The sequence below is a fragment of the Prosopis cineraria genome, unplaced genomic scaffold (assembly GCF_029017545.1).
Source record: "Prosopis cineraria cultivar Desert tree isolate PC_DT_omini unplaced genomic scaffold, ASM2901754v1 PC11, whole genome shotgun sequence".
Classification (NCBI taxonomy): Eukaryota; Viridiplantae; Streptophyta; class Magnoliopsida; order Fabales; family Fabaceae; genus Prosopis; species Prosopis cineraria.
Window position 1 is genome coordinate 39,188,346 of NW_026555342.1, and position 20,668 is coordinate 39,209,013.

The 20,668-nt window shown below is 29.6% G+C and overlaps 1 pseudogene; it reads left to right on the plus strand.

The window, feature by feature from the left end:
* The first annotated feature begins 8,265 nt into the window (after positions 1–8,265).
* On the plus strand, positions 8,266–19,740 carry LOC129286502 (probable disease resistance protein At1g15890; annotated as a pseudogene).
* Positions 19,741–20,668: the final 928 nt, after the last annotated feature.

Sequence of the window (20,668 nt, forward strand, 5' to 3'; positions counted from 1 at the left end):
GATATAATTCATACCTATTATTCATGAGCTTTATACTTGCACCTATTTTCACAACTTCTTATCATGCCGAATATATTACCTATTTATGTGGATTGTGTGTCAATTCTTTTTAATCGTTTTGATAAAGTCCCACTAAAAATGAATCTTTGGAAACTTATTATTTTTAAATTTATTCTATTAAACAAACTATTGTTTGATCGTATATGATTTTATATGGTAAATTTCCTCTTAGATTGGATTTAAAAAATTATTTTTTTATATTAGTTATTTACAACCATTTTTATTATATTATTATTTGAATTCCTTTTATATATTTTATGTGTTGTATGATTCTTGATAACTTATAAAACTCCAAAATTATTGGTTTTTTTCATGGTTATATTGTTGAGCAACTTTGTCATTTATTGTTAGTTAAAATGTGGGTTCTAATATTCTATTGATTTGTTGTAATCTACATTTTATTAATTATTATTTTTACATGTTTTATCTATAATTTTTATTGGGATGCCACTCAATAAAAAATTGGTCTTAGATAATGTAGTTAACCCTGCACCTTCTACTGATCATTGAAGGACTCTATTGCTTTTTGAATAGTCAAATCATGCTTTAATCATTTATTTTAATGTAAATATTCATTATATTATACAATGGTAGTTAGTGCTTCACGTATAACATAATTAGATTTTGGTCCTACTTTGTTACCATGTAATCTACTGGTATGGAGCTAAATTTTTTTTTTGAATTGGCTGACAAGTTTATTGACCATAGAAATTTTGGGATGTCCCAATTATAGGGAAAATTTTGCCAAAATTTCTACCTAATGTTGAAGACTTTACAAACTTTATAATTATATATACATATATATTATACGACTTATTGATCAATATAGTTTATTATCACTATTATAGCTTAATATTTGGATAATTAAGGCTTATGGAATATGAGTTGATCTCATATTCTGCATTGGTCACACCTTTAGCATCGCGGTGTGACATATCCTATGATCATGATAGATATAATTTAAATGTATCATGTTAGGACAATGATTATTTCCTATCAAATTGATATATAAGAGAAAGGAAGATTACCTTAAATATGCATGTATATGCTCGTGTCTAAGACATATCTCTTATAAAATAATTTGTTGATTCATAAGTGTGGATACTATGCATATAAAAAAAACCATCTGAGTCTTAGGCTAACTCGAGAGGGATCAAATCAATCATAATAAGAAATGTGTATACTAGTAAATTTAGGACATTTAAGGCACAAATTAATCAAGAATAAATTAATTATAAGGTTATTTGTACTAATTCTCAATAAGATTTTTGGTTCAAATACCTGAAATGCAAATATTAAACCTATGCGATCACAGCAAAGCACCTCATATAGAAAGAGGAAAGAGAAAGGGATAGGATTAATATTATTTTTTCCACCAACGGTGAATGGGACATGTTGGGCTATCCCCTTGGTGAATTGAAGCCCAAAATGAAAGCCAGGGGTTTTATCATAATATTAGGAAGATATGGGTTTCAATGAGTAATATGCTTTGGGGCATAAGATCTAATTGTCTCCTCTCTATTTTGAATTAGAGAGAGAACAATTATAGCACACATGTTCGTAATTGCATCCTGGAGTAGGTGGTTTTATTTTGGCTAGTGTACATATATTCATGAGTGGTATCTCCCCAGACTTGTGTGTGTGCGTGCGTGCCTTCCTTTTCTCTTTCCTTTCTCAGAGTGAATTTGCTGTGTTCTTGAGCTGAGTCTTGTTGTGGCTTTTTTCCTACATACATTCCTACATCGATGCAACTCAACTTATTAAGGTATGCTTTTCTTCTCCATATTCTCACATATTTGAATTTAAATTTTTACCAACTTCCACTGCTGCAGAAAGGACTTTCACCATCGGTTATTTAATCAATATCAAAAATTACTTTTCAAGTCAGTTATATAATTAACTCACATGAAAAGTCAACAAAAATTAATTGAATTTTTTTAAAAAAATTAATTTTTAACAACAGTCATTTGAAAACTGTTGTTAAAAATTGTTTTAACCACGATTATTCTATACAACTATTATTAAAAGTTGTTTTCAACAACGGTTATGTTATAATAACCATTGTTAAAACATTATTAACAATGGTTTTCCATCAATCATTGTTAAAATTTTATTTTTAAAAAAAAATTGTTTATTTTTCTTAATATCCAAAACTTAAAACCTGTAAAATTTTCCTTTAAAATAGGATATCTCAAAATTTCAACAATCACACAATTCTATCTAGCAACAATTGAAAATATCTATTAGAAACATAATAATTCTAAAACCTTAACTATCAAAATTACACAACAAAATTTATCATAATAATATAATTCTTCCTATAAAGTATAAATTTCATTTTATTAAAAAATCAATAAAAAAAAGCAAAGAATTTCAATTTCTCCCTTTAACATAAATAACATATTAGAAAAATAAAAAGAAAACAAAATAAATTACATATACTAGCATTCTTATTTTCCATTTTTATTAGAAAACTCCTCACCTGCAAAATTTAGCATTACATAAATATTTAATACAATTTAAATATTCAAGTTTGAACTTTCTGTCAACCCATCACTTAATATATAAGCTTTTTAAATTACATGACTCCAATTGCAAGCACAACCCTATATAAGCAAATGATGTCTGATGAATGTGGTAGACTGCAAATAGTCTTATAATTCTTGAAATTATTCTTGATTCTAATATTATTATTTCATGTCAAACTAATAAACAAATTTTGAAAATCTTTCGTATATCTTTGACTAGCAAGAATGGGGGCACTAAAATTATTTAAATGCTTTTATTTTTATTTTAAATTATGGATGTGATTTTAGCGTGGAAATTAGTGATGAAAGATAACAGAAAAGGATGAGTGATCCATTAAGAAATTTATTCATTAAAACAATATCTTGATCTAATGTATCAAATTGCGATAGGCTATTGTATTGTTTTATTCATTTTCATTTTACAGGGAATTTCCACAACCAAAAGCACAGCGTTAAAATGTAAAGAATGTCACAATGATAACACGTATTTCCCAATTAAACTGAGCACTCTTTACATAGAAAGCTTTTTGAATGAAGGGGTAACCTTTCCTTATAGCTCCGTGCCTTGAGAGATTTCCAAAGTTGGGAAACTTTATGTGGAGCATAGTTCTTTTGAGGAGATATTCCTTTCTCACGAGACCAGATTATTGATTATATGGAAAAAAATTCCACCATTTATGGCGTTAAGTCTTTCCTATTTGGTTCAGCTCAAGAGCATGTGGAAGGAAGATTCTCAGCTACCACCAATTCATCAAGATCTAGATACCCTCCCAATTGAAAGTTGTTGTAACCTGATTAAGTTGGCCACATCCTCTGTTTCATTTCAAAATTTGACTTGCCTGGAGGTACCTAGATGTCATGAGCTCACCTATTTAGTGACGAGTTTAAAAGCCAAAAGCTTGGTGTATCTTGAAAAATTGGTGATAAATGACTGCAAAAAGATGGATGAAATAAAAAAGAATGAGACAGACGGAGATGTGGAAGGTGGAATCATATTCAACTAAAGTCGCTCATTTGGATTCCCAAAACTAGAAGAGATAGAAATAACAAGATGCCCACAAATAAAGAAGCTTTGTTAAGGAGTGTTGGAAACACCATAGTTGTCTAATTTAAAAATAGAAGAGCATGTTAGAGAATGGAACAAAATGCTATTGTTTGCAAAGGTATGATAGATACGGTTAAGGTGTAAAAATATCCACCAAGTAGTCAGCCAGAGGCATTCAATAGCCTAAAGTGACAAAAGGGGTAAAAATATTCATAACATTATCAAAGTTGATGCAAAAATAACCAGACCATTAACTTGCCCTAACATTGTTAGTTTCTGATGTTAAATGTTGATTATGTTGTTGACTGTACTTGCTATATGTTAATCTTTACTAACGTGAACTAAAAAAGGGCAAAAATACCCATGAAGTTGTCAGTCAGGGGCATCCAGCAGCCTAAAGTAAAAAAATAAAAAACATGCCCATAACATTATCAAAGTTAGTGCAAAAGTGACCAATCCATCAAATCCCTTAAATGTTGACCGTTTAGTTGACACGTAAATAAAAATTGATCATTTTTTTGCTAATGTGGACAAAAAATGTTCGTAGGTGAAATTCTATAAAAGTTGATTGATCATCATATTAATACCATGTGGGAAAATATCGTTTTAACCAAACATCAAGTTAAATCACTCACTGCTTTGCAATAATGGTGGAAGCTATTTGAGGATTTCAAATTTTATCATGAACGAAATTGCTTAAGATTGTGCCAATACTCTTAAGCTAGATGGCATAGGAGAGATGCACAATCATGAAGTGAAGTGAAGTGATTGCATTCTTTGCAGTGAGCCACAACCTCTTCATTCTTGATCTTAGATTATGTGCAATCTATCTCACCATGTTGAATTTACGGTTTTGTAGAGAAGAAAAATGAATGGAGAGGGATGGAAGAAGGGGATGGGATACGTGATGATGAAAAGAAACTATGTGACATGGATTTTGATGGATTAGTCACCATTGCACGTACTAAAGTAACGTTATGGGTACTTATATGATAATTAATCAACCTCTATTGAATTTTATCTAGGAATATTTTTCATCCACGTCAATGAAAAATAATCAACTTCTACTTAGATGTCAGCTCAAAGGTCAACATTTAAGTGATTTAATGGATCGGTCACTTTTGCACCGACTTGGTAATATTATGGGTATTTTTGTCTCTTTTTTTAGTCCATGTAAACAAAAACTAGCATATGGCAAGCACAGTCAGCATTTAATATTATAAAATAATAGTGTCACGTCCCAAAATTTGATTTTTGAGTTTTAATTAGGGAGGTATTTAATTAATTTCCTAAAAAATTAAAAATAATAAATAAATTATTTCAAAATAAACTATGAATATGTTTTCTATAATATTATGATCATCTTCCAAATTCATTGGGGTATATTAAAATTAACTAACAGTGGGATCCATTAGAGTAATTTTAGCTTACTAACTTATTATGTTCATTTTTTTATTGTAATGCATAAAAACCTTGCCTCTTCCATTACCCTTTGCGTAACAGAGGCGGAGAAAGGAATGAACTGTGGCTTTCATTTCCTCTTCCTTTCCCTTGCATGGCGTGGATTTTGGGGTCGAAATTTCTTAGGTATGTTTTTTAAAAATTTGTCTCCTCACCTTCTCTACTATTTCCGCAACACACCAGGAAAAAAAAAAATAATTCAAGGCTTATTACGATTTTTTTTGGCAAATTCTGTATAGTTCTTTCCTTTTGTTCTTGGTAGGAAATGAAGGTTTTGGGTTTTTAAACATGGTACCGGGTTTGAGGTTTCTATTAAGAATTATTTTAAGAAATAAATGTTTGGATTTTGGGGTGAAGGGTCTTACTTGTTTCTTCTAAATAACTGTGTTAAGGTGCTGTTTAGATGTGATCAATTTAATTTATTAAAATATTAGAATTTCCATCTCACTTGTACGTTTTTGCAAAGAATTTTGTGTTACAGGTCAAATAGTAGATAGGCAAGAAATTAGTCTATATATATGTACACAGCCTTGTCTGCTTTCTTTTGATGGAATGTAAATATTAATAAAGATAATTATTTTGACACTTCTTATAAATAGTTGGTAATTATCAAACAATTATATAAAAACTTTTCTTTTATTTAACTTTTAAGTTATGTGTGTGTATTTGCTCATGTACTCTCTATTATTTTCCCTTTATTTTAAGTTGACTGCACTAAATTAATAACTCTCTAATGAAACCTTAATAGAGTTTTAGTGTCTTACAAACGGCATTAGGATAAGTTAACGATTTAATCACTTTTACATCAATTTTAATAATATTATGGGTATTTTATCCTTATTCTTACTTTAAGTTACTGGATGTTCCTTGCCAACCACTTGATAAATATTTTTGCACCTTAACCCTAGATATACGCATACTAACAAATATTATTTTGGAAAATGAACAGTGAGAATTCATAGAAAATTGCATTATATCCTACTTATGGCAATGTTGTCTTTCTTTAAAAATTACAATAATTTCTTTTAAAACTAATATGATGGTTTGGTACTGCAGGATGGCCTTAATTCATAGAAAGAAGCCGAGTCCATCATCCATGGGCGAAGGTTTGTTGTTTCATGATTTTGTTGCTTAATTATAAAGAGCTTTCTCTGTTCTTAAATTTTTTTTATTTTTTGCTTGGTTGTCTGTGCTTTCCTGTCACCAAAAAAAAAAATTACTTGTTGAAAAGTGAACAACGTTACTGATTCCCAAATCCTGTCAACGTGTTCTTTGAAAAGTATTATTAATAATTAATAATCTGCCAAAAAAAAATACTATGCAAGAAATATTATATAATAAGCGGTCCAATGCGTGTCCGAATTCCATACTCATCAAAGGACTCATTTGAACGGTTGAACCCTAATTTTTATCATTAATTAATTTCTATTTTTTCTTTTAAATTTATTTTTTAAATATTTTTAACGTTATATTATTAAAGTAAAAATTTATAGAAACATATAAAAATTTAATGAAAAAATTAATCTTTTAGTCCTCCAACTTTTAAATCACTTATAACCCAGTCCCTCAACTATGACTCGCTGTGACTCATTCCCTCAACTTTTAAATCACTTACAAATTAATCCCTTAACCTTTGTTATATTTTTTTCATGTTAGCTTATATCTCACATTGATGAATAAGAAGAGGGTATTTTAAAATAATATATGAGTATTTTTTTATCCCTCTTATTTGATAAAAAAATTTAAAAAAATTAAAAATAAGGACCAAGTTATAGGTAAATCAAAAGTTGAGGGACTGAATCGCAGTAAGTTATAATTGAGGGACTGAGTCGCAGCGGCCATAGTTGAGGAAATGAATTACAAATGAGTTAAAAGTTGAAGAATTAAAATATTAATTTTCCCAAATTTAACATTAAATTTATTCTGTCCAGAATATATCTAGATAGTTGATTTATAAAACTTATAAAAAAATTTAATATTAAATTAAATTATTCAAATTATACTTATACTGTTCAAAGTTCATCTAAATAATCAATTTATAAAATTAAAAAAATTAATATTAAATTAGATAGTCCATATTAAATTTGCACTGGCGGATTGATTATAAATAAATTTATCTAAAAAATGTATAATCTTTATTTTCATAAATATAAAATAAAAATAAAAATTTTAAATTTAAATAGTCTAGATCTCATCAACTAAAATGGGTAACATGGTACTTATCAGAGAATGGAAAACAATCCAAATTTAATATTAAAACTTTCATATTTTTGATAAATTTTTATTATAATAATATAATATTAAAAATACTGGAAAATGAATTTACAATAGACTAAAAAAATTCAGTTGACGATAAAATTAAGAGCTTAAATTAAATGAGTCCTTGAGCTGATAAACACGCCTTGGTCATCACATTCACATTGATAAATATGGAAATGTTGGACGAATGTAAACCAAAATGATTGACTTCGTCCCATCTTACAATTGAGGGATTTGGTCCTCTCATTATCCTTTCACAATATCCTCCCATCTTAATTGAGCCAATCATACCAAATAACCAAAGCTGCTTCAGATTTGCTTAGTCTTTCCATAGTTTCATTTCATAGCTCTCCGACTTGCCCTTCTCCTGTTTGCTTTCTCTGATTGTCCTTTTTTGCCTTCGTATTCTTCAAGACCGTGGAGGAAAAAAAAAAGGCCTGAAGTCTTCAATTTGGTTTTTGATATATTTTCATCCGTTGTTCTCATTATCCTTTTCACTGTTACAACACTCCTTGCTTGTTCTTTCTGTAATTTTTTATTTCTCAACTTTTTCTTAAACATCTTTTCTGCAACTTCGTTTGGGTTACTTGTATTTTCTGATTTCTGTTTTTTCTTGTCTCTCCAATATTAAAAAAAAAAGAAATAATTATAGAAGTTCCTGAATCTGCTGCTTCTGCATTTTGCAAAATCTGTTTCCTAAAGTTGTTCCACACACCATAAAAGATAGTCTCGTGCTCGATCTGTGTTGGAGCACTAAGGAAAGCTGATTGTTGCTGGGAGATCTGAGGTTAATACCTTGAAATCGCAAAGTTCCACATCAGCTACTGTAAGTTTGAAAATATAGATACATGCGAAAGTGATAAATTGATATGTATTTACAAAGTTCAATTTGTGTTTCACTTTTTCCAGCACATTCTCGCCTTTTAGAATATAAAGAGCAACCATAAAAAAAGAAATAAAGAAACATTTTCCAACATTGCAAAATTATTAAAGGTGTGCTCGATCTCCTTAGTTTTAGTCTATTTTTCTGATAACTTATGTGCTCCTCTTCTGGTGCTTTCCTTGTTACTGTTCACTAACCCCATCACAGTCTGATCGAACTATGGATCAGGGTGAGTTCTCGCTGTCATCGGCCGCCGCCGACCCACCACCAGGAACTTTCGACCATCCATCGGGCCTCTCGGAGTTTTGGTATAGTAGCTCAACATTTATGCTTGGCCTTCATTCTGCAATCTGTGATCTTTATGTATTTTTATTTTTTTACAGCTATTGACATTATTTCTTTAAAAAAAAAAAATTACCCAAACTTAGGGGAGCCAATCTTTCTTCAAATTTCTCCTTCTCTCTATGCTGACTCCTGAAGACCAAGGTCTTTCCTTTTCTCAAAACCGGGCCCACCTTCCAAGAAAAAAGACAGGCCCCACTCTCCACTATCATCTCACCTTCTTCTTTCCTTTCATACACTCCCTTTCACACTCTCATGTTGCTCCTTCCCTCCGAACCTTGAATTTAAGAGTAAACATTAATTATTGACTAATTTATATAGATTAAAAATTATTTCTTTTAAAAAAAATGTGTTGGCTTTTTGTTGAAAAAAATGTTCCTTCTTTCAATAATTTACTTTGAAGTATTATTAACATAATTTATATATCATACAAAATCTAACTATTATTGATATGGATGGAGGAAAAAGTATAAAGAAAATAGAGGGAAGGGAAACTAGAAGGAGAAAATTTTTCAGTATTTTTAAAAAAAAATTATCTCATTTTTCTTTTTTCTTTATTTATCTGCTCCTCCAAAGGAAGGATAAAAGTAGCTTGAGAAAAAAACAATAAATATTTAAGACTTACAATTAAAATCAAAATATATCCTTATATAACTCTCATATTAAAGATTGAAGGAAGTAATACAATAAATTAAAAATATATATAGTTCTCTGGTCTTTTTATAACTTTATTTGGATGTAACTATTTCATAATTTATAACTTTGATGCACGCACATAATACATACTTTTTTATCCATTTATTCATTATTCATATTTCTTTCTTTCCTAATACTTGTTATTCAAAATACTTGCAATAAGTCACTCAAAAAAAAATTACTTATAATAAGAGGTCATCATGGAGCCCCATCTGCCTTACTACCCATCATTTGGAATCAAAAAGCTAAAGTTATATGAATTTTCTTTAAAAAAAATATTGCCCTTGAATTTAAAAGAATATTACTCTATGATAATTTTTATTTTAGTTTTTACATGTATAAGGATGGTTTAATCATCTAAGTGATCTGCATTTAACTCATATGAATCTAATTGATGATAAGTTGTAAATACTATAAAAACTATTTACGTGAGAGACCTTTCTTTCAACTGAAGGTGAGGATTTTATTTTTAAAATCAAAGGTAATATTTTAAAAATTGAATTGGATTAGTCAGTTTGATTAATTGAACTATAAATTGGTTTGATATTTAGTTCGATTTTGGCTCATAATTTGGAGTCAGTTCAAACTAATATTCAATCAGTAAAATTGGCAAATTTGTATAAATATTACATCACATAATGTTTTAGATTATAAAATATTGAATAATTTATTAAATTATATTTTTAAAGGTATATGATAACATTTTTGTTAAATTGAAGAGAAGTTAACCTCTCATTTTATTTCCTTCCAACATTCATGCTTGGCCCTTGCTTTTGCTATGTGCAATTTTTACTGTTGCTGAGCTTTCTCTTTAAAATTTTATCCAAACCTAGCCGAGCCAATCTTGCTCCTCCCTTGTCCTCAAAGGTATAGAAATTTTTTTTCCCCCTTAAATTTTCCATCTACCATTGTGAGAGCAAGAGGGTGGGGAGCAGGAGGGAACTTGCTCCCAAACCTAACCTAGCCTTTTCTATTTATTATATAATTATAATTTTTATTATTTATGTTAGTTTTGACCATTATAATTTTTATTTTATAATTAAAAATTTTTAATTTTCAAAATTTCAAAAAATAAAAATTGGTTCATGAGCCCGACTTTGAACACTTTATTTTGAGTTTCATAAAATGATTGTTTTTGGGATAATTAGGTTTTTGTGTTTGAATCTATATGGGTCTACAAGCCCATATGAATTTATTTATAATTTTTATAAAATGACGATGCAAATTAACTATGCATATTTAATATTAAATTTCCTCATAATTTTTATCAATCTTGTTTTGATAATACAACATTAAGAATAAAAATAATCTTCTAATATGCACTTTTTAGATAATATTTTTTAAAAAATTACGAGTTAAAAATTTTAAATTTAAACTATCCAAAATATATCTAAATAATTAATTTATATAAATCATAAAAATTTTAATATTAAATTTGAACTATTCATATTAAATGTGCACTGATCATATTGATTAGATATAATAAAAAATATAATTTTTTATTTTAATAAATTAAAATTAAAACATTTAATATGAACCATTCATATTAAATTTAGAAGATCTTAATTAAATAAGGGCTGGGAGAAGAGGAGGGTGGGGGGCTTGATTTTATCTCTTTTGAATTGTAGTTTTGTGTTTCTTACTTTGATTTGATTTTTGCTTTGTCTTTTTAAATTTTTAATTCTTCATTTAAAATAAATGTGGGATATTTGGTCATGACAGGATTGGAATTTGGAAGGGTCAAGTAGCTATAACTACAAGGTCAAGATAGATAGTTCAAAGACTGATTTTTTTTAATTTTAGACATGTGAAAAGTTATAAAGATATAATAAAAACCAAATATTATATGATATTTGGTTCCAACTACCAATCATAAAAAATTAATTTATTCCTTCTTATTTAATATGTTTAAGGCTTTAACTTTTATGATATTTTATAAGAAAATCATAACTCTTGGTCCTTATAATTTTATTGTGTCAATGTTCTAAGCCCCTACAATTTTTTTCATTTTCAATGTAGTATTTCTATTTTTAAATATGCCCAGAGGAAATTATATTAAATTAATTAGGACATTTGATGCATAAGATAAAAAGCTTGACCTACAATAACTTGAAATCACTTTTCAATGCTGATAAGTGCTGTCATCAAAATAGTCTTTGACAAAAAGCAATTGTCTCAATTTTATACCTCTACTAATTTAAATTGCTGACTCACTGTGCTTTAGACATGTTAATATTCTTATTAATATGGTTAGTGATACATCACATTATTTAACCATTATTAGTGACACATCATTGTCCCTATGGACATATTGAAAAATAGATGGACTAATATTATAAACAAGAAAAACTAGAGGAACTTGGAATATTAAAAAAAAGTATTGGGACCAACAAAAAATGCAATAAAGCTATGAGGACTCATAATTATGCTTTCCCTATCTTATATATGCATATTCTCAAAAATTATTTATTAATATTTGGTTACTTTAAAATTTTACAAGGTTTTTAAAAAAAGGAGAATGACAAATTATTGTAAAAATTTTACAATACTAAAAATTAAAAAAAAAGATATTCATCATTCTAATAACCAAATATTTGAATAGTTGCAAATTATTCATCATTTTAAAAAAAGACTATTCATTATTCAAACATATTTTTAAAAGGAAGAATAAATTGCAAACATTTATTCAAATAATTTTAAATTCAAAACTTTCAATTACAAATAAAATATTTAAATTTTAAATGTAACTTTTAATATGCAATTAAAATTTATGTTTTCAATTTTTTAAATCAATTTTTACAAATCATTATTTTTTGAAAAACTTTGTCAAAGATCTAATCATCATCAATTTCTTCTTTCAGAACTTTATCGTCATTCTGTGTTTTTGTTTTTAAAACCTTGTGATGTGATGCATTATAAACTGACTATTTATTTAAACGTATAGTGTTGGAATTAGGATAAAATCTACTCTTGATGAGCCATCAGTGGGACACGACATAAATCTGGTAATAATGTGTTGACCAAAATTTGAAATTAATTTGATTAATTTCTAAGTGAATTTCAAAAAGAGAAGTAATTACTACTATAATAATAATTATTTCAATCAATTTATTCCTTCTATAATGAGGTGAATTAATATTGATTGGATTTCTCTTTTCAGAGGTGGGTCTCCTTTCACTAAAAATAGAGATGGGAAGCTAGAGATAGAACTCACCCTAAAATAAATGTACAGTTCTTTAGTTTGATCTTCCTCTCCCTCTCCTTTTCTCTTTGATACATCTACTGTACACCATAATTTAGACCCTAGTCTAAACTTAAGTGGGTAGTTAGACATATTTTGCTACGCTCAAATTTGGCAAGATTCTAACTTGACTCACTTATTCCATTTATTATTTAAATAATATTCCTTCAAAAGAGATGCTGAGAGGAACTGCTTCCTTCGATCTTTCATCTAGTAGATCTCATTAGTTTGTCAATTCTTACAATATTTTACGTCTTTTTAGTACCTAACCCCTTATTATTATTGGAGATGGGAAAATTGGATTTTTAGTTTCTTTTTCTTAAATGTGAGTTCAGTTGTCGTTTGTTAACTAGAGAGAGCTTTAATACCCTCTTTTCTTTTTTATCAAATTTCATTTTTATATAAATACCCACAGTTATAGAAAAAACTGAATAAATATGTTTAACTAGAATCATTCATCACACAGATAAACAGATTAATTATCCTTATATTATAAATTACTAATTACTAATAGCAACTGATAAGTATCGTTACAGACCCAGTTAGGATGTTGAAGAGGGGTAATATTTTTTTTTTAATGCCTGAAGAGAGGCAATGTTGATGAAACCTCCAAGCTTCAATGATCCTGATTTCCTTATTGGAGAATAAAAGCTGAGTAGCTATAAACAAAGATTGAATAATGGAAAGTGTTATATAGAAAATTTTTTGAGCATCTTTCTACATTTTTGTGTTAGTTTTGTTTTCTAATTTACAAGGGACTTTAATTCTTATGGTTTTGTCTACTTCAACTAATTAGTTTACAGTGATGACTATAGGTCATTGTGGGGCAGTGCTGTTAAAACACTTCATCTACCTCTTCTCGCTGGCGAGAGGCAATAACCACTTTTAGAGTCTCCTAGATCAGTCGTACATTAAAAAGAGGTGAGGAAGCATAGGCATGTTGGTTCAAAGATTGTTAATAATATTCATTGATTTGCTAAATTTTTCCTAATTTTTTAATCCTTAGTGGGATTTTCTTGTTCAACAGCATTCATATGGATCTTGCTACTAGTTTTATTGAAAAGCTTCTAGATTATACAATAAATGCTTTGGGACGGCAACTTGGCTATATGTTTTTCTACCACAACAACGTTGATGAGCTAAGGAATCGAATACAAGATCTCAATCAAAAACAAGAAGCTATGCAACATTCAATCGACGAGGCTAGAAGAAACGGTGTAAGAATTGAAGTGCAAGTTGAAAGTTGGATGAGTGGAGTGGATGAGATAAAAACACAAGCAGAGCAGTTCTTTGAAGAAAAAAGCCAATCACAAACTATATGTAACAGAATTTCATTCCCAAATCTGTGTTCATGCTATCAAGTGAGTAGAAGAGCAAAGAAAATGGCACTGAAAGTAGAAAATCTTGCAAAGAAATACTTCGATAGAGTTTCATATCTTCCTTCTCCCAAATGCAAGCACTCAATAGATGACAAAATGAATGAAGGGCCTGATTCAAGATTGCTAATTATTGATAAAATTATGGAGGCATTGCGGAATTCGAGTGTTACTGTGGTCGGATTGTGCGGGGTTAGTGGCATGGGCAAGACCACAATAGCTAAAGAGGCAGAAAAGAAAGTGATGGATCAAAACATGTTTGGAAAGGTGATCATGGCAACTGTTTCTGATGACATGAACATTGTAAACATTCAAAGCCAGATTACTGAGATGTTGGGCATGCAACTCAATGAAAAAAATGTAAATACAAGATCTTCTTGTCTATGTGAGAGGTTGAAGCATGAAAAGAATATGATCCTAATATTGGATGATCTTTGGGGGGAACTTGACATGGGCAAAGTTTGAATTCCCTCTATGGGGGATGAAAATAATAACAAAAAGAATGAAGGTTGCAAACTTTTACTAACTTCAAGAAATGAAACACTACTTTCAGACCTAATGAAATGTGAAAAGATCATCAAAGTGGGTGTTTTGTTAGATAATAAAGCATGGGAGTTGTTCAAGAGGATTGCTGAACTTTCTGTTGAATCAAGCAATCCTGATTTGATATTTATAGCCACTAAGATTGTTCAAAAGTGTGGTGGCTTGCCACTAGCAATTGCTACAGCTGCAAAAGCATTGAGAAATAAAGATATGAATATATGGGAAGACGCCCTTTCACGATTGGGAAATCCTTTACGGAGAAACATCACAGGAATTAAAGTGGTGGATCCCATTTTAAGGTTGAGCTATGATCATCTAACCAAAGAGTACAAACATATTTTCTTGTTCTCAGCTATATTGTCCCATGATCCCTTAATTCAAGACCTACTCATGTACTCTGTGGGGTTAGATTTTCTTAAACGCATTGAAAACATGGAAGATGCTCAAGTCGAAATATCTACTATTATAAGTAAGCTAAAATCATTGAACTCATTTCTTGATAGCTTTTCTAGTCAACATTTTACAATCCATGACGTCATTAGAGATGTTGCACTATCTATTGCATCCAATCAATTAAGTTCCTTCATTTTGAGACATAGAAGGTTGAATGTATGGCCAGACCAAAATTCTCTAGAAGGCTGCAAGGGAATTTGCTTAGAAAAAAGTGACATTAGTGATCTTCCAGAAGAGTTACTTGCTCCGCGGTTAGAATTCTTCCTATTAAATAGTGAAAACCCTGAATTGGCCATATCAAATACTTTTTTCAAATCTACAAAAGAACTCAAACTCTTGAGCCTTATCAATGTTCGTTTTTCATCATTGCCATCTCTTAGTTCTCTAAAAAAGCTCAAAACATTATGCCTCCACTCTTGTTTGTTGAAAGACATGACTTAGGTTGGAAGCTTGAAACAATTAATAGTATTGAGTCTGTCTTACTCTCAAATTGAGCAGCTACCATTTGAATTGGCAATGTTGACTTCATTACAAATGCTAAATCTAGCCCATTGCTCCAAACTCAAAGTGATCCCACTAAAACTCCTATCTAGCTGGAAAAAATTGGAGGTTTTGAGCATGGAAAATAGTTTTGTCCAGTGGGAAGCCAAAGGATCCAGTAAAGGTAATGAAAATGCAAGTCTTGATGAGTTAAAGAGCTTGCCAATCTCCTCTCTAGATATTTGTATTCTTAATGCCTCTAGTTTGCCAGAGAACTTGTTCTTAGATATGAATTTAAAGAAATACAGAATATTCATTGAAAAACGTTGGGAATGTTTGACAATTGTAAAGCTTCAAAGACGTTGAAACTTGAGCTAAGAAAAATATCCATTTGAAGCGGGGGGTTCAGAAGTTATTGGGAGGAGTTGAAGATTTGTATTTGTCTGGATCTAATGGGCTTGAAAATGTTCTTTACAATGGATTTCCATATTTAAGGCATCTTCAAATTAAAAGTAATGATAGTGTCAAATATATTGTTTTGAGCTCAATCCATCACGAAGTTGCCCTCCCAATGCTTCAAACTTTGAAACTTGAAAAGTTGAATGTGCCGAAGAAGTTATGTGAAGGACCAATTGCACCCACCTTCTTCCAAAACCTAAAGTAATCAAAGTGACTTGTTGTCAACAGTTAAAGTGGATTTTCTCAACTTCAATGGTTGGATCATTTTTGCAGCTTCTTGAGATTGAAATTGAAGAATGCGACTCCCTGATAGATGTTGTGACGTCTACCATTGAAGAGTCATTTGATCCACAAAGATCAGCTACTAATGATGTCATCGCTTTTGAGAAGTTACGCACTTTGAAGATGAAAAGATTGCCAGCTCTTATAGATTTCTACATCAAGGATAGAGCAACAAATAAGGATTACAATAAAACTTGGAAATTACTTTTCAACAATAAGGTATGTTTATTTTTTTTATTGTATTTTTGCTTTTTCTTGCTTTAACCTCCTAAAAAAATTCAAAATTAATTATTGGCGAAATTCGTTTTCACTACAATGACATTGCTATGTGGCTATCATGGCATTGTACAGGTTTTCTTTTATTGTTTTAAATTACTTAATATAAGCTAATAAAAGAGAGAAACTAACTGCTGGCATTAAAATTAAAAAAGGACACTTCAAATTATTTGTTTTGCATTCTAAAAAAAAGAGCCATGAATTTTATTATTTGAAGTTTTTTTTTTAAATGAAACAGGTAATGTATTTCTTTCGCATCCTAACTTTATGATAGAGCAACAAACAAGGATTGCAATAAGACTTCGAAATCACTTTTCAACTTTAAGGTATGTATATATTACTTTATTCTTACCTTTTCTTGTTTTAACTTCCTAATTTGTGAAATTCATTTTCACTAGAATTACTTTGCTATGGGGCTTTTGTGGCACTTTGCATGTTTTTGTTTTCTAAATTACTTAAAATAAGCTAATAAAAAAGTGAAACTAACTGTAAGCATTAAATAAAAAAATTAAGCCCATCAAATTATCTATTTTGCATTCTAAAAAAAAACTGGCTTGAATTCAATATGTTCAGAAGTTTTTTTTTTATTTTTTTCTTTTTATGAAACAAGCAATGTATAATGCAAGCCAATATAGGAGAAAAGAAAAAACTCTAGAATCCTAAGAACTTAAAAAGCTTAGACACAAAACTTTGGGGGAAAAAACAATGAGGTTGCTTATTTGATTATAAAGTAGGCATATATAGCATTCGCATGAAATTTTATATTCAGTTTTTATATTTATTTTTTTAATTTTTAAATCACTTTTCATCAAGAAGATATGTTTAAATAATTTTATTCTTGTTTTTCCTTTGTTTTAACTACTTAAAAACTTAAGACTTATCTTCGAAAATCATTTTCACTAGCATTACATTACTAGTAGTCTATTAGGGCATTTTGCAGTTTTTCTAATTACTTTATTTCTTATGAACATTATATTTTAATTTAATTTCCTGCAGCAATGTTGTAGCTATGTAAATTTCAATTTCACATATCTCCACAAACTGATGGTTTGTAATTTTTTTAAATGTTTCATTGTGCCTTTTCAACTACACAAGACACCTAAATTTTTAGATTTAAGGGAAAAAATGATTGTGTTATCTTGCAGAGATATTGTTGAAAGTAGTTTATTAGTTTATGTGAATTAAAAAGAAAACTTAATTAAGAATGTATTAGTTACTTATTCCATTTCTCTTTTGAAGACAATTTTTATGCTGTAATTTTATCATTATTTTATTTTTTTTATTGAATTTAAACATTTACCAATTTCTTGAAAAATATGGAGCTAGATATGAGATCTTTATTTAGACATGTAATTCAAAACAATAAGCCTGCAAATCATAAGTGAATTTCTTTAAATCTCATTTTCTTTAAATAGGTGTTATTTCTGATGTTGGATCTATTGGAATTGTCATATTTAAACAATTTGATTTCATCTATATGGGATGTTCAACTTTCAAATAGCTCATTTGTTAACTTGAAAAAACTAGTTGTGTGGAGGTGCGGCTTTGTGATATTAATGCCCTTCCAAGTTCTAAAATTCTTACATAGTTTGGAAGAACTAGAAGTGAAATGGTGTGAGGAGTTGGAGATGATGTTTGATTTAGAAGATTTGAATGATTATAAAGAGAGACAGTTATCTTCAGTAGTTGTGCCATTAAAAAGGTTAGAGCCATGTCTCTTGCCAAAATTGAAGAAAGTGTGGTGCAATCACCACCAAGGAAATGTCTCTTTCCAAAGTCTAAGGCAGGTACAAGTTTCTTATTGTAAAAGCGTCACAAGTGTGTTTCCTACATCTATGGCCAAAGGCATGCTTCATGATCTTGAAAAGCTTGAAATAGAGCATTGTGGTATAGAAGTAACTGTTGCAAAGGATCAAGTTTCAGAGTCTATTGCTACTACATTTGTGTTTCGTAAGCTAACTTTTGTTCAACTTTTAGACCTTCCAAATTTGAGGAACTTCTATCCTCAAAGACACAAATTAGAATGGCCTCACCTTCAACAATTAGATATTGGATATTGTGATGAACTAGAGATATTTGAAAAGAAGATTTCAAGTTCATCAGAAATACAAGAGGAAGAGAGCAAACTAGACTTAAAATATCCTCTACTCTCTCGCCACAAGGTATCTTTCTAATGAGCTCAAATAAAAGAGCAAAAAGTAAGTTCAAGCACAAACTCTTGAAGTTGATAATTTCTAGCATTTAAACATATAAATGATTCTTATGACTAGAATATTTAGTAGAATGTTATTTAGAATTTGATGATCAGCTTTCAAAAACTAAAGAATGTACATTGCATACTAAATATTCTAATCAATAGATTTTGTTAAATAATTAAATAATTTTATGTTCTTTCTTTTAAATTTGAGTCTCCACAATTAGGATGGGGGATAGAGTTTTATAAGATGCTATAAGCTTTAATTTTATATTTTTTTTGATATATAAAGGAATAATAACATTGGTATGGCACAATAGAAGATTGAAACTCTAGAAATCATATTGACTTTGATTTATCATGATTACAAGTTCAAGTTAATCAAAACGAGAATATGGTTTTATGATGTATTGTGCAGCTTATTCCCAATTTGGAGAAGTTGGAATTGTATGGAAAGGAAGCAGAAATCATAGGAAGAGGGCATCTTTTAACGTATCGCTTCTCCAAAGTAAAAGAGCTTTGTCTAAATGCTTACAAAGTACCAACTTTGTTGTACAGATCATTGTTGAACTACTTCCCAAATTTAGAGCATCTTCAATTGAATGGTGAGTTTAAGGATCCTTTTGGAGGGCACAATGTTGCTGCACTTCCTATTCCCTTTCAAAAAGTTACTCTTAGCAATATTGCCAATACGATAAGCTTGGCACCATCCTTTGTTTCTTTACCGATACCAAATATCACAAATCTCCATGTGACGTGTCATAGGGTGGCCACTTTGCTGACATCACTAACATCTCGAAGCTTGGTCCATCTCACAAGCTTTGCAATTGATCAGTGCTATCAACTAGAGGAAGTAATAACAAAGCAAAGGGGAAAGGATGATGAGGACCAAGATATCATTTTCGGCAAATTGGAGCATTTGGAACTTGATCACTTGCCAAGATTGAAGAGCTTTTGTGGTTTTCATTATACCTTCAAGTTTCCTTTATTGAATGATGTCACTATAACAAATTATCCTCAACTCTCAACATTCTGTCCGGGAGCTATACATACTCCGCGCCTTCAAAGCATTAAATTTAAAGTGGCTCCATATGGACGAAATAAAGATATTTGGATGTGCGATCTTAACAACACTATCCAACATCATTTCATTGCTCAATAGGTACGACAATATCTACTCGCATTCTTATTTTCCATCTTCAAAAGATTCCTCACGCCCAAAATTTAGCATTTTATATAAATATTCGAGTTTCAACATTATGTTGATTCCTATAAATTATAAACTTTCTATACGACACAGCTCCACTCAAATTGCATGCAAGTGATGCTTGATGAATGTGGTAGACTGCAAGTGATCTTATTATAGTTGTGATCATTCTTGTTAATATTCCTTATGTACATAAAGTAACTGGGTACTAAAATTATTTAAAAGATTTTATTTTTATTTTAAAGTGTCAAATTTATTTTAGGCAGGAAATTAATGATAAAAACTACTTCATCTTGATCACAATATAAGTCAATGTTATTAATTTGAGTTTCTCAAAAAGAGTTAGTTAAAGTCTTGATTTTTTAAAATTTTTTACATCTTTTCAAGTGTACCCTTAAGTATAATGAATATAATATTTAACTTATTCAAAACACTCTCATTAATTAATTAATAAAGTAAATGTGTAATGGAAAAAAAATATAAACACGTATTCAATGCCTATATTTTATAGACTGTGCAAAGCTTCTAGAAAATGACTTATATTATGGTTCGGAAGAGGTATAATCATTAAAAAATGTAAAAATGATCAGTAATCGATTATGAAAGATTTTATCTTCAATAAAATGAGAATTATTTTTTTGAAAAAGATCTTGACCTAATTTATTAAAGGGAAAATTAATCTTTTGACTCTTTAAGTTTTAACTTACTTCATACAATTTTTTGAGTTTCAACATTTTGTGGACCCCTATAAATTATAAACTTTTCATATTGCACGGCTCTAATTGCATGCAAGTGATGGTCAATGAATGTGGTAGACTGCAAATAATCCTATATCTTTTTTTTTTTAAGGAATTTTCCTATTATTATTGTACTGTTGCTGATC